The sequence below is a fragment of the Podarcis bocagei genome (genome assembly GCF_964188305.1).
Source record: "Podarcis bocagei genome assembly, chromosome: Z".
NCBI lineage: Eukaryota > Metazoa > Chordata > Lepidosauria > Squamata > Lacertidae > Podarcis > Podarcis bocagei.
In genome coordinates, this window is record NC_138140.1 from 35536827 (window position 1) to 35552830 (window position 16004).

At 44.2% G+C, this 16004-nt stretch overlaps 1 protein-coding gene across 1 annotated transcript in view; it reads left to right on the forward strand.

Annotated features, from left to right (window-relative positions):
* Positions 1-5658: 5658 nt before the first annotated feature.
* The window catches only part of XKRX (XK related X-linked), a 44752-nt gene continuing 34406 nt past the window's right edge, over positions 5659-16004 (forward strand). The window contains exon 1 of the mRNA XM_081179466.1: positions 5659-5799. The gene's annotated coding sequence lies outside the window, so the exon portion shown is untranslated. The remainder of the gene's footprint in view (positions 5800-16004) is intronic.

The window sequence follows — 16004 nt, forward strand, 5'->3', positions numbered from 1 at the left end:
CCAATTGCCCTGGTTTCCTTGGGTATATGCCAACAAGGGCAGAGGGGCAGATTTGTGGGTATCATTGGGGCATGGGCATGGGTGGGGGAATTTTGCCTACAGGGGTGAAATGTATTGAGCCAACCCTGCAAACTAGAGTAGTCTGGCACTGGAGAAAGGTGGTAAAATAAAAAAAAAGCTAGAAGATGAGAGTGCTATAAAACTAGTTAACTGTGAGGGATTGAGCAGATTAAAATTGTGTCCTAGATAAAGTCTGCTGTGATGAAGGGCAGTGAGAATAGGGGGGGAAACAAAAAATAGTGGAAGACTGTGGTGTAGTATAGTGATTAGAGCGGGGGTGGCTCTCATGCCAAAAGCTCTTTGAAAGGAATCGTGTCAGACTTTTGCAAAAACAATCTTTCCTTCTCCCAGCAGAGAGTTTGGCAAGGAGGGACTGAGAGAGGAAGAGAAAGTGTTGTCAGAAAGAGACAGGTGCCAGGAAGAGTGAGAAAAGAGAGGTGCCCCCCTCCTGGATCTCGCCCTGCCCAGTACTGTCTTCAGCCCCACAGAATGCCAGCATGCAGCTGATATATCTTCCCACAAGGTAATGTGGGCTCTGAGAGATTAAAAGGTTGCCACCCCTTGCTTACAGCGTTTGGCTATAAATCTTCCAAGGACAGTAGTTTGAAAAGCAAAATGAAGTCCCTGCACAGGTGGGTGACCTTGGTGGGGTTGTCACTTTCTCTCACACAGAACTGGTGTATATTTAACCTATGTGTGTGTGCGCATGCAGGGTTGAGCACAGCGCACTTTATGGGAAATAATTTAGATGCATTAAAATCTGCTGGGAAATGAGTTCTGCATTAGACAGGAAGCAGGCTCACACTTTGGCTAAACTCCAGACTAAAATCAGAAGCCAATAATGGTGTCACATTAAACCATGGTTTATTTTAAACTGGGCTTGAAATGTGAATGAGCAGTATGCTGGTAAACACAGCTCAGAAGGCAATGCTTTGGTCCTCCCAGATTTCTGTATTTAATGAAGCAGTAAAGGAGCAAGCCAGAGACTTGCTTCACAATGCAAATCAGCCCTTGCAGTTAATTTGGGGAAAAGAGCTATAGCTGCAAATTGTAACATAGATACTTGGTGGGGAGGGGGGTCCCCCCTCCATGTCTCCTTTCCCCTCTCCCAATTAACCTCTGTCTCCAGTGACCGCCTCCATGACATCACTAGGGCCTGCCTCTGTGACATCATCAGTAGCCGCCCCTAGGTCTCAGGTTTGGAACATGAAATCTCAGTGTCTGGGATACTCCTTACCTGACACCCCTAACAATAACTGGTTGTGAGAGTTAGCATGCAAATGAACAACCAATATCTTGTTTTATTGTTAGTAATATGCTTGCTTGACTGTTTATTTTCTTATTAACTTATTTTTAACATTTGTATTGCTAAATGCTTGTGAAAGAAAGAAAAGTAAGAAACCAGTTCGGCTGCATTAGGAGCTTACAAACGAGCTGAAATTTAAGAAAGGTGTATATAATAAATGGAAGAAAGGGGAAATCACAAAGGAGAAGTATACACAAGTAGTCAGCAGTTGCAGGGAGAAGGTCAGGCAGGCAAAAATTCAGAATGAGCTCAGGCTTGCAAGAGAGGTTAATAATAATACAGTAATAAAAAGTGTCTTTGGCTGTGTTCAAAGCAAGAGGAAGTACAAGCAAGTAGTAGGTCCTCTGTGTCTAGAAGATGGAGAAATGCTATTGGGTGGAACTACTCAACACCTACTTTGCCTCTGTCTTCCCCTAAAAAAGGAAAGCAATGCCCAACGTGGTGATAACAAAATAAATGATGGACCAGATGACCCTTGGGATCCTTTCCAACTCTGCAATTCTACAACTCTGTGATTCTGTGTGGGTGCAAGTATGTAGAAAGATCTGGCTTTTGCATGGCTGGAATTTAGCCTACTGTACAAAGGAAAGAGTCACATCCATTATACTGTGTATTTCTGCTTCTGGCTATGTCCATCATTGGTATCTGGCTCCCAGATGGCTGCCCACAAGGGCAGCTGTCTCTTGGGTTGGAAAAGGTTCCACACCCTACATGCCCTACATGTTACCTACCTTACTTCATTTGGCAGGGGCCACTTGCAACAGCACTTCTGAAGAGCATCCTTAGGTTTGGGCAAGGTGTTTGCATCTGTCTGTCTCAAGAGGCAATGGAAGAGTGTGCCATCTAAGGTAAAGTCAAACAGTTGGAGAATTACAGCACCTGCTGTGGCTGTAGAGACCAGTATGGGAGAGACACATTTTATTGCAGCTGGGACAGATGAAAGCATCCAGTTTTGCTGTTACAGATGCACCATGGCTTTTCTTCTCTCTGTGCTCCACCTAGTGGTCATTTCTCCTCTGGTCACTGCTGTGGATACAGGGCCTGACTGTCTGTCTCCTGGCACAGCAGTCTTCTGCAAGGGACTCCTACACAGGTGGAGAGGGGGGATGTCTAATGTTACCAGGCTTCATGTCATGTTGCAGACAACTTTATAATGTAGAGTTAGTCTGCCAATGGGCCTGGTGTCTGATGTCAGCTCTCCATAAAGCACGTCCTTGGGGATTCTGCCATCTTCCATTCTGTGTACATGATCAAGCCAGCATAGACCTTGCTGAGACAGAAGTGGGAGCATGTTGGGAATGTGGACTTGGAAGAGCACATATTTGTTTGAGACTCTGTCCTGCCATGGGATAAAAGCCTGACATACTTTTATCTTAGCATGGAGACATCCCAGGTTGGACAGGACAAGACCCCAGTTGCTCCTTGAATGGAAATCCACACCATCTTCAGTTGAGGTGAAGGCACAGGAGACCAACAGGGACAAGAATATGCTAAAGAGAATTGGGACGAGAACCCAGCCCTGTTTCACATTGCTCTTTATAGGGAAGGCACCTGAGGGTGAACCACCATACTGGATGGTGCCATGCATGTTCCCATGGAAGGACACAATAATCTTGTGGAGCTTAGGTGGGCATCCTAAACTGCTGAGCAGTGTGAAGAGTCCTTTTCAGCTGACAGGGTCAAAGGCCTTTATCAGGTCTGTGAAGGTGATGAACAAGGGGCATATTACCTTTTCTCCTGCAGCTATGAGTAAATCATGTTGACATACCCTCCAAACTGTCCCTATTTTCCAGTGACATTCCTGATTTAGAGAAGCCGTCCCGGTTTCTGGTTTGATCCCACAATGTCCCACTTTCCCTTAGGATGTCACTATTTTCATTGGAGAAATGTTGGAGGGTATGGAGTTATCTGACCCCCCCCCCCAAGCTGCCTGAAGGCAATCCTGTATAGGGAAGAGTTGGTTTTTTACATTTTTTAAAAAATGTTTTATTGTGTTTTATGTATGTTGGAAGCTGCCCAGAGTGGCTGGGGCAAGCCAGTAAGCCAGTAAGATGTATGGGTTATAAATAGTAAAATTATCATTATCGAATGGGATGCACCTATTTTCATCTGAGAAATATTGACAATTGACCTCTGAGCTCTAAAGCACATTGTGACTCGGGATAGGCCCTGCCAGTGAGGTGTTATTATAGGTACCCTGGTTCCAAGCCATCACTTTAAATTTGGCCTAGGATCAGACTGGGAGTCCGGCAGCTGGCAAAGTACAAATGTAATGTGGTAAAAATGTTCAGTTCTCCCAGTTTAAAGTCTGGACCAACCACAGTTTCTGAGCCATTTACAATACAAACATGTTCCAGGTGGTGTTCATGGCACTTTCAATGTGTTTGTTTTTTTAAAAAAATGATTCCAGACCTCATGAGCAGAGTACTTTTTAAGAAGTTTTGTCACTAGCAATTTTTGAAGACTGCTTCATGCTGTAGCCTGGAAATTTTGATTTTGAGTTCTCTCCATTCCTTGATTCCCTACCCCCCCCCCCCATTTCAGTTGTTCACATTTCTTCATCAGTTTGCAAGTTTTTAACAAGGAGTCCTCTCCAAAATTTGTCTTCATCTTAATTCTAACTCATCCTAATAAAAACATTTTTGGGTATTTTCAGTAAGTGAAGTTTTAATGCACACTTCCCCTAATGCAACCATTTTTGTACACATTTTTGTGGCATCACAAAACTGAAATTCGTAATGGTATAGTCTCTGGGGTCTTTTTAAAAATAATAAAATAATAATAATGGCATGCTACCAGACTATGTCATCATTATTCAGCTTCTGTTCCAGAATAATGTACTAAAAAAAGCACCCCTGCTTTATTTTCTACTGACCTTTGTTGGAATGAATCCTCACTATTTTTCATTTGTGTGACATGTATACAAACATTGTTCTCTTTTTGTGTGTAGGGGCTGAGGATTGGTGGGTGTGTTCTGGGAGTTTCTGTTTCTTGCAACCTCCCTCTCACTCATGTGGGCTGTCATTTTGCAAGCTCATTGCAGAGGAGAGATGTAGCAGACGGAGATGATGGTATTAGGTCAAAGTACTGCTCATGTTAGCTGTTGTTAACTGCAGGCAAAATTACATTACAAATAACCAGGTTTGCCATAGGTCAGGCAGGCGCATACCGTAATTTCCCTTCTGATATCCTAAACTCCCGCAAGATTAGAATTCTTGAACAGCAGGCATTAAATGAAAAATGAAATAGAAAAAAGCTCTGAAAATGCTAACCCAAATGTGCATATTCATAACACAAACCTTTGCTGGCTGGAGGAACAAGAAAGGTACCTAAGGGATGTGACAACAGCCACACAACTTTTCTCAATTCAGGCACAATCCACCATTAGTGTGGGAAGGAAACACACACACACACACACACACACACACACACACACACACACACACCGTCTCCAATAGCAGCAACATATGGCCAAAGGTGCATACAAGCAGCTAAAAATTATTTTTGAAAAACATTACATCATACAACTGTTTACTTACTGCATGCAGAAAGGCCCAGAAATGTGATTTTGGAAGGATAGTTTTTTTCAGTTTAAATGTTGATTGACATCCACCTGTCTCTGGAGACAGTGGAAGAGCGCAACTTCGGGGCTGAAGTCGAACCGTTGGAGAGTTTCAGCGCCTGCTGTGGCTGTAGAGACCGAAATGGGAGAGACATGCTTTGTTGTATCAGGGGCAGTGAAGATGTCTGGTTGAGCTGATGCAGGTGTACCCTGGATTTTGATGTAGGCTCACATTAAATTGTAAACCAAATTTCTTCCCCAAGCCTAACTGTGGTGCACTAAAGTAGTATGTTACATTACATTTATTAGTAACTTAGATGCAACTTGACGCTTGGTTGGTTTGCCTGCAACCAAGACTGCTCAATATATGATTAGAACAGGAGAAGCGGTGTTAGTTTCGCTGGTGACCTTTATTTGGCTGGCTGGCTGAGCACGCATCAAGTTACACAGCTGGACCTCTTAGCTCGGAGCATTGAGATAAGCATCTCAAGTTCAACAGTCTCTCGTTTACACAAGTGTACAGCTATAATAATCCACTCTCAGGCTGATCCAGAGGAGCCTCATGAAAGCAAGCACAGTTGTTGTCAATTTACACTTGAGTAGTCAGCAGCAGATACCAACCATAGTTTCCTCGGGAGACCTATTGTCTGGACCTTTGAACTGGCTTTGTGATGTGAGACCAGGTTTCCATGGGAACAGTTGCCCAGAGATACGCTCCATGGTAGAATTTGCATCCTTAGGTGATAACAGAAGCTGCTTGGCTGTTAACCAGTTTAGATGAAAAGAGAGAGCAGCCTCTTTTTCATGTTCCACTGGTCATTCCTTAGAGGCAACCTGCTGTGGAATGGATTCAGAGATGAGACAGTCACATGTGAGTATTTCTGGGGTATAGTTGGCTGTCTTCATGCAGGCATCCTTTTAAGACTTTTCAAACATTTTAAAGCATTTCCCCAGCACTCTCAAACATCTCTTGGTGTTTCTTGAAGATCGAAGACAGAGGACTGCTGATGACAGGCAAGGCCTGCCCATTTGTTCTTGTGCCAGCTGAGACATCAAAAACGAATGGGAAGAGCTCAGGCTTGTCAAAATTAACATGCCAAAAAGGGAACAGGCTATGTCTGAAGTTGCCAGACCCTGGGTGCCTCTAAGACAGGGATCAGCAAAGTTTTTCAGCAGGGGGCTGGTCCACTGTCCCTCAGACCTTGGGGGGGGGGACTATATTTTGAAGAAGAAAAAAAGAATGAATTCCTATGCCCCAGAAATAACCCAGAGATGCATTTTAAATGAAAGGACACATTCTACTAATGTAAAAACATGCTGATTCCTGGACTGTCTGTGGGCCGGATTTAGAAGGCAATTGGGCCGGATCCAGCCCCCGGGGCCTTAGTTTGCCTACCCATGCTCTAAGACTAGCCCAAGATGCAGCAATTAAACCCATGGACAATCTTCCACCACTTCATCTCAATGACAGGGAAATGCCTCACCTGTTACATTTCTGCATGTCATGCTGTCATTAAAGGGCAGGGCCCTTACAAAAGAAGAAAGAAAGAAAGAAAAGAAAAGAAAAGAAAAGAAAAGAAAAGAAAAGAAAAGAAAAGAAAAGAAAAGAAAAGAAAAGAAAGGAAGGAAGGAAGTTAGCCATCTTTATTAGCAGCATTTGCTTTACCAGGAAGTAAACTCCCTCTGAATGGTAGGACTTACTTCTGATGAAGCATATTAACACAGATCATGAAACTTTTGTGAACATCATTAATGCGGTATAAAAAGTGAAAGAGAACAGTTGTTTTATACTCAGAACACAGATTTTCATCAGTGTGCATTTTTCAGTCAAGTTGCAAATGCAGGATGGAGGCGGCAGGGTGTGTGTGTGATTTAAGCGACATTTCGGAATGAATGTCTCTAGATCTTCACCCGTGTGATATTTATATTTATCAATATGTATCGGTGGCGTGCGGTGACATTTTTCATAGGGGAACAGTTAGGGCCAGAGGCACTAGCTTGCAAAGGAGGTTTTTTTTTGGGGGGGGAGGATGATGTTGTTCCCTTGAGCATTGCGCCTCCTTCCCTAAGCTGGGCACAAGCTTTGGGAAGGAGGCACCAGGGAAACATTAAGTCCCTCTTGCCCAATGACTGCACACCACTGTTTAGTAAGGCTTTCCCTATACAGTGGTACCTCGCAAGATGAATGCCTCGCAAGACAAAAAACGCGCAAGACGAAAGAGTTTTCCGTTTTTTGAGTTGTTCCGCAAGACGAATTTCCCTATGGGCTTGCTTCGCAAGACGTTTCGTCTTGCGAGTTCTTGCGAGTTTGTTTCCTTTTTCTTAAAGCCGCTAAGCCGTTAATAGCCGCTAAGCCGCTAATAGCCGTGCTTCACAAGACACAAAAACTGCAAGACGAAGAGACTCGCGGAACGGATTAATTTCGTCTTGTGAGGCACCACTGTACTCTATGCCACCATTTCATAGAATCATAGAATTGTAGAGTTGGAAGGGGCCACTGGGGGCCTCTAATTCAACCGCTGTGTAATGCAGGAATCTTTTGCCCAATGTGGCGCTGGAACTCACAGCCCTGAGATTAAGAGCCTCATGCTCTTACTGACTGAGCTATTTTGGCCAAGCCACGCCCACCTGCCTGACCTTTGCCATCAAGCATGACTTGCTTCTGATTACACTGGTACCTCAGGTTAAGTACTTAATTCATTCCAAAGGTCCATTCTTAACCTGAAACTGGTTTTACCCTGAAACACCACTTTAGCTAATGGGGCTTCCTGCTGCTGCCGCGCCACCGGAGCACGATTTCTGTTCTCATCCTGAAGCAAAGTTCTTAACCTGAGGTAATATTTCTGGGTTAGTGGAGTCTGTAACCTGAAGCGTATGTAACCCGAGGTACCACTGTATCTGCTCTTGTTATGAACTCATGCTAGTTAGGGTACAGAATCAAGAAGTTTCAAAGCTACCAGCAGAAATTAAGGAGAATAAACAGCTTTTGAAGAATAACATTTAGCAATTTCCTTAAAACCCCTTTATTTAATTAAAGTGCACTCAAGCTAGGATTGCACTTAGAAACACACACACACCCCTGTGCCTTGAAACAGCTGCACAAGGATGGGGACACTCAGTGCTATTTTTCTAGAAAAAGAGGTGCCGGAACTCACCAGAAACACCTCCCTTGTTCTGTTAGAAGGGCAATGGCACCCACCTGGGGTGTGCCAGAACTGAGTTCCAATGAGTTCTGGCTGGAAAAAAAGCCCTGGGGACACTCAACCCATCACCGTTACGTAAAATAGCACCTGTTAGGATTTCAGGTTGTTGTATAGTTGTAAAAGACGCAAGTACTTGGCACTTTAACACTTGTGCCTTCTCCTCAGTGTTTCCTCCCTGCCCCCTTGCAAACTGTGGCTGGTCATGATAATAAAGCCAGCAGAACTAATTGCATACAAACAAGAACAGACTGGCATCAAAAGGTAACTGTGGCCTGGCTAGTCACTGGGGAAGGAAATAGGAAGGCAGCTTTTGATAAGGGCTTGGGTGCTGAAAGCAGAGATCTGCTGTGGCTAGTCTGCTGAAGGCAGGAGGGAGAGAACAAGGGGCTTGGTTAAAGTTTAGCTTAGCCTTTTAGATGTGTTACAAGTAAGCATCAGATCCTGGTTTCTGTTGGCACAGGACCATTTGGCGCTAAGCAACGCTGCAAACTAGAGTTCTCACTGTCCCCTTTTCTAAATCCGAGTGCTCAGTGGTACAGCACCTGGTTTGCATACAGATGGTCCCAGGTTGAATCTCCAGGTAGGACTGATTGAGACTCCTGCCTGAAACCATACAGAGCCACTGTCAGTCAGTGTTGAGAATTCTGGGCTTGATGAACCAATGGGCTGATTGGAAGCCTCCTATATAGACTCATTAATGCAGGGATATTGAATGTGTGACTCTTCTGTTGTAGGACTACAATCCCCATCATCCCTGGCCATTGGCCATGCTGGCTGGGGAGCTGATAGGAGTTGGTTCCCAACAACACTTGGAGGGCAAAAAATGACCCATCCCTGACTGGAATCGTATCTTGAGCCAGAGAGGAAAGTTTTCATTTTCTTGTGTTGCTTATTTTAATATTACATTTATACCTCACCTTTCCTTCAGGGAGCTTAAGGTGGCATACATGGTTCTCTTCCTCCCCATTTTATCTTCACAACAACCCTATGAGGTAGGTTAGGCTGAGAGACTGTGACTGGTGTAAGATCATTCAGTGAGCTTCGTGACTGAGTGGGAATTCAAACCCTGGTCTCCCACAACAAGCCCAGCACTCTCTTATTCTTATTTTTTCTAATTGAAGTTGCTCACTTTTTTTATTTTACAAAAAGTAAACTGAACACAACTTACAAATACTGGCTTCTCACCAGGTACCTATCTGTTGTGGGGCTGCCAGCTGGCCAGAAAATAAAGTCTGGCCTGTTCTTGTCTCTTGCTGTTGAAAACCAACCTTAGCTTGCAAGGAAGAACAGATGTTTGATCTGCAGAAATCATCCGCAGTGGGATTCAACATGACTACCTGTAGCTCAAAGACCTCAGGAGTGGCCCAAGCCATTTTGCTGCCTGAGGTAATGGGCAAGATGGTGCATTTCCCATGCCGGGCACAAAATCTGATTAGACTGTTAGTTGAATCTTACTCCACAACTGGTGATTGAACAAAGTCCTCTACCACACCCTTGGGCAGCAAGCAAGCTTAGGGGCTGCAGAGCAGAACACAGGGCACACATTTCTAACCACTTTCCACCCCTCGAAATCTGCCACCTGAGGCAGCTACAGCATGTTGCCTCATGGAAGGGCCAGCCCAGTAATTAAAGGGACAACAGCAGAAGCCAACGCAAAGGTTGTAAGTCCTATGCAAGCAGGCTGCTAGACGACCCTTCTTCTAACAGGCAGAAAGTAGTTAGGTATTCTGTACCTATAAAATAATATTAAGAGACAGCATGTAAAGGGGGAAATGCTTACCTATCAGGGCATTACCTTCCTAAGAAAAACAATTGCTGAATATTTTCCTGTTGCACAGCTGTAAGAAGCCTATGAGCTCTTACGTGGGGCAGGGAGGAAATCCCAACTTTCTTCATGGCTGCTGCCCATTGGGACTGGTGGAGTGGAAGGCAGGAAGCCCAAACAGTAAGTAGAGTCACAGCCAATGAGAAGCAGAGTCCATCAGTTCCAGTTTTCTCCCCATCTTCCTAAATCTATACATACACATTAAGTGTACTGGAAGAAGCAAAGATCACCAGTGTCGAAGCAATGATTCTTCAACATCAACTTTGTTGGACTGGTCATGTTGTTTGGATGTCTGATTATCGTCTTCCAAAGCAACTACTCTATTCCAAACTTAAAAATGGAAAAAAGTAATTCCTGGTGGTCAACAAAGGAGGTTTAAAGACTCTCTCAAGGCAAATCTAAAAAAAAAATCTAGTATAAACACTGACACCTGGGAAACACTGATCTGTGAGCACTCCAGTTGAAGAACAGCCTTTACCGAAGGTGTCGTGGACTTTGAAGATGCTTGAACTCAGGATGAAAGGGAGAAATGAGCTAAGAGGAAGGCACATTTGGCAAACCCTCACCATGATCAACTCCCGCCTGAAAACCTATGTCCCCGCTGTGGAAGGATGTGTGGATCCAGAATTGGCTTCCACAGTCACTTACGGACTCACTGTTAAGACCATGTTCATGGAAAACAATCTTACTTGGCTATGAGTAATCACCCAGGAAGAGGAAGACTGAACACAAAGAGAAGGCTGGCCTAGGCTCTTGTAGTGCTTCCAGCAAGCACACCTTCGCTAGCAGTCCTTACAAACTGAGCAGGCATCAAAGATGTCCCAGGAGGAGGCTACAGAGGCTGCTAGAATGCCTTCTGATCACAGTCATCCTTTGATCACAAAGGGTGCTGGTCAGGCCAGAAGCAAAAGTACACAGTGTGCATTAGCATGAATTGAAGACTCAAAACAATTAGCCAAATATGGTTGCCAGTGCTGCTTTCTCCCTATATGGCAGGTAAGCCAGCTCTGGCAGGGATGCTTCAGATACATTATCTTGGCTGGAATTCATAAGTACACCAGGCCTGACTCACTGTACCCATTTGCTGGCAGGTCTTGGTTTCCATTTCAGAATGGGAGTGGAGAGAAGGAGACGAGTGGGTGGGAGAGTTGCCAGTTTGTTTACTGCCCTCTGCATTATCTTTGTTTGCAAGGGATAAACAGGCAGTGATCATGCTTTTTTCCATGCTGCTGAGGGTAGCGGTGGGAAATCTTCACTGGTTAATTCCTAAATACCCTGTGTTCAAGGCACAAGCTCACTTTTTCTTTGACCTAAGTATGTGGCCGGCCTCAAGGTATTTTCTGGAACTTTATTCAGGAGTAGCATGCCTATGTTGTAAAATGCTTTTTTGAAATTTTAAGGAAGATGTTGAAGCAATTGCAGCTACAGAATCATTTGGGACCCTCCTGCAGTTGGGGATTCCCAAACCTGCCCCTTGTAATCTGACCCAAATACAGTAGTGCCTCTGATTAACACTTCTGCTTTCTGATGCCAGCACAAGACAAGCCTACTGAAATTCCACCAAAAATGTGTGCAAAGTTCAGTTGGCAGGAAAATCCTCACTGCCTCATCCTATCCAGGTTTACTCAGAATAGGAGGAGGTCCTGTTGAATTCACCGGGGCTTACTCCTTAGTAAGTGTACATAGGATTACAGCCTTAAGCAATACCTAAAAAGATATGACCTGGAGGGTAGGCGAGAGATTTGCACATATGTATTTGATAAGGAGGGACGCGGCTTGCCGATCAGAAGGTCGGAGGTTCAAATCCCCGTGATGGGGTGAGCTCCCGTTGTTCGGTCCCTGCTTCTGTCAACCTAGCAGTTCAAAAGCATGTCAAAGTGCAAGGAGATAAATAGATACCGCTCTGGCGGGAAGGTAAATGGCATTTCCGTGCGCTGCTCTGGTTCTCCAGAAGCAGCTTAGTCATGCTGGCCACATGACCCGGAAGCTGCACGCCAGTTCCCTCGGCCAGTAAATTGAGATGAGTCGTCCGTGACTGGTCTAATGGTCAGGGGTCCCTTTACCTTTACTATTTGATAAGGAGAGCCTGTAGATTCAGACAAATGCACCCACTCTTCATTGTGTGTTGTGAACCCAGTGTCATTCTTTTTTTCAGAAGCAGATCTGTGAGCTGGTGGTGGTGGGGTTATGGGGAAACAGCTGCTTCTAACAAGTTATGTTTCATGTCTGATGCACAGTAACTGCAAATGTCACTGTATACTGAGGCAAGTGTTTGCTTCAATCTATCTGTGAGTGTACATCTCACACCAATGCAAAGTGCGAGTCTTTAGTGTAATCCATTGACTCATTTAAAATTGGCAGTGTCAATCCTTGATAGATAAACGAGGCTACCTCTCCCTGCTATGCCATGAAGAGGAGAGTTAAATTGCCACAAGTGTTTAAATTGCCTTGGCCTACAAACCCGGGAGTAAGTACAATTGAACCCCGTGACATCTGAGAAGAAATATACTGGATTGCACTGCTAATTTTGTAGTGCCAGGTTTTATTCTTCTTTGTTTGCAACTGTTCTGGGATTTGCAAAAGAAGGGCCTTGCTCTGGAATCAATTACTCCAAAGGCCACCTTGTTTAGCTTTTTCTTCTTCTTCTTCTAAAAGTTGCTAGCTGGATGCTCCAGTCTCTGGCCTTTGGAGGCTGCCTGCCTCTATAGCTGAAGATTCTAGTGGCAGTTTAGCTATGTGAAACATTCCATCAGTTCATTGTCTCTAGAGAGTAATCAATGAGAATTTAATTGTCTGAAAGGCAGTGGCGTAGCGTGGGGGGTGCAGGGGGGCCCGGCCGCACCGGCTGCAACATCTGGGGGGTAGGGTTAGGGGGCGCAAATCCACGGGTTAGGGGGCACAAATTACTTGCCTTGCCCCAGGTGCTGACAACCCACGCTACGCCACTGCTGAAAGGGTCCGAGTAAAATCAAGCAGCAGGTACATATGCACAATTTTTAACAAATGTGCTTACAGAAACTGCAGGTGACGAAAACCACAATAGAGGCATTTCCTCTTCTTTCATACATAGTAAGGAAGCCTCTTCTAAGATGATGCCTGTTACATATATCTGCATCTTTTAAAATAGGGACAGTGAGCCTTTTCCCAATCCCACAGGTTGTTGAGAAAAAAGTGCTTGGAGTGGCGTATGCCTTTAACTGAGTAGCAGCCCTAATTCATAATTATGGATAGACCTGGATTCCATTTATCTAAACTTTTTCAGAACAGCAACCCAAGTTGGTGGCCACCACAATACCTTGTGGCAGTAAGTTCCATAGGTTAATGGCCTAGCATGTGAAGAAATGCTTCCTTTTGTTAGTCCCGAGCCTACAGTCAATCAGCATCAGTGTGTGACTTCAAGTTAGAAATATGAGAGAGAGGAGGAAAATACATTTCCAGCTACACGATTCATAATGTTATACTATGCTGCAAAGGTATAATGAATTTAGCCCTCCCCTCCCCCCTATAGTTTTAAAAACCTTTTCTTAACTAATAGTGGCCTGCTTCCTGTTGCCTTCAGAAAGCTCTTTTCCAGGCATTTGGCCTTGTCAAATCAAGCATTATCCACTGCGTAGCACAAATGGTTTTTTTTTGTGGGCAGATTTAACACTGGTTTCTCTGTCTTCCCTTAGTCACCCATCTGCCTCCAGACCCAGAACTTTACTATATTTGGGAAAGGGACCATGTACGTCTCTTGGCAGGGTTTACTGGTTTCCTCTTAGAGCCACGCTCTTCTCCTGGGTCCTAACACAAACCAATCCAACAGTAAGGGAGCAGACAGCTGTACACTAAAGTCAGGTTGCTTGGGCCTTTAAGGGGATTTAAGTTACCTTCAGTTCTCTTCCAGTTATTGTCTCTTAAACGCTTTTCAGGGCAGGCAGGAGGGAGGCAAAAGAAAGATGAATGGCAGGCAAGGGGATATTTAAGCAAAAGACTAACTGCATATTTTGCAATCACAGGATTTTTTAGAAGTCCCACACCCACAAATAGACCAAATCAAAAGGAATTCTTTTTCAGACTAATTCCAGACTAACAGCAGCATAGGGAATAAGATAGTCTTTTTTTTAAATAATAATAATAATAATAATTACCTGGAGCAAACAATAGGGTTAACAAATTAAAATTGCTCTGGATTGTAAACAGAGGGGGGTTGTATTTTTAAATAAATGAGCACATGCATGGCCAAATCAATTTAAAATCAAATCAATTCAGAGAAACATTCTCTGCCCTCATCTTGAAGTTCCCATAGATGCAATGGGACTTATTTACAAAAGTTGTTTGTTTATTCATTTGTTTGTTTATTTAAATGATCTCTTGTTGATATGAAATAATGTGGGGTAGGGAATAAGGTACCCAAAATCCACTGCTGGCATGTTATTGATTTACTTTTCTACCAGCCACAAGGAAAAGAAGGCTATTAGGATAATGTTGTTGCCCTCTGTTCCATCCTGGGGCAGTCAGTTCCAAAGGTTCATGATGTGAATAGAGAGAAAACTTGAGCTTGGAAGCTAAATACCAAACAGCTTGAAGCTTTGTAATAGTGAAGAGAAGGGTCCCTTCTATCTTCTTGCTTTGCTTTCACTATTTGCCTTTTATTCAGGGCAGGCCTGAAAGAACATGTCAACCAAAAACAGTTTTTCCATCTGTGAATTTATTCATTACATGTGAATAAATACCCAAAGCCCACCTGGTTTTGGTGCCTGTCTAGGACTACATACAGAGCTTGTTAGGCACCCAGCAGGGCCCCATTACAAGGTTTGTGGGCTGCGTTTGGTCTGAAAAAACATGCCTTATCCAGGCCCATACTGGGTGCTAGGAACAGTTACAGCTGCCTTGTGTCCCAAAGTTGATTTATTTGTTGTGGTGTGGTGACTGACCTTGCTATCAGCTCCCTGCCCCCATGGATTTTACCACCTTTGTTCCTTACCAAAGGTTTGTTTTCTGCCAGATTCATCTCTTCTTGTTACACATTGTCTTGAACAGAGGGTTCAAGGACTTCTCAACAAACCCCACAAGCCTGTTTTGGCAATCAGTCAGAAGTGTGTCCTGCCAAGCCTGCTGCATCATACTCCACTTGAACGTAGGAACATAGGAGTCCTGCTGGATCAGGCCCAAACTCTGTTCTCACAGTGGCCAGCCAGATACCCATAGGTAGCCTGCAGACAGAAGCTGAACACAACACCACTTGTGCTCCCCAGTATATTGCTTCCAACAGTGCAGGTAAAATATAGTTACCATGGTTAGCAGCCACTGGCAGCCTTATCTTCCAAGAATAATAGAATCGTAGAGTTGGAAGGGACCTGAAGGGTCACTTAGTCCAACCCCTTGAAATGCAGGAATCTCAGCTAAAGCATTTAAAGCATCTCAGCTAAAGCATCTGTGGCAGATGGCCATCCAATCTCTGCTTAAAAACCTCCAAGGAAGCAGAGTCCACAACCTCCCAAAGGGGGTCTGTTCCACTGTTGAACAGCTCTTGCTGTCAGATAGTTTGTCCTGATGTTTGGCTGTAATCTCCTTTCTTGTAACTTGAAGCCAATGGAGCAATTTGTTGGACGCTACATTCTTGGCAGAGTTTGAGTTCCAACAGATATTGGGGAAGCCGAAGTCACTCGTGACTACTCTGTCTCTCCTTTTTGAATGTTTGGTAATCTGCTCTAGGAAGGCGCCGTCCAGGTCATCAGTCTGGCTTGGAGGTCTTTAGCGGACAGCCACACTTAAGGTCACTGTTGTTTCCCTCTCCTAGTTTCAATTTGCTTTCTGTGCTCCAGGTCATGGATTTCTTCACAAGTGTACACATCCTTTACATATAATGCTGCTGCTCCTCCCTTTCAGTTTGGTCTATTCCTTTTGAACAGGTTATGGCCCTCAATTCCTACATTCCAGTCATGAGTCTCATCCCACCAGGTTTCAGTATTGCCTACCAGGTCATACTTGCCATCCTGCATTAAAAGTTCCAATTCATCTTGCTTGTTTCCTATATTCTGTGGAGTATACTCATTTGTGTAGAGA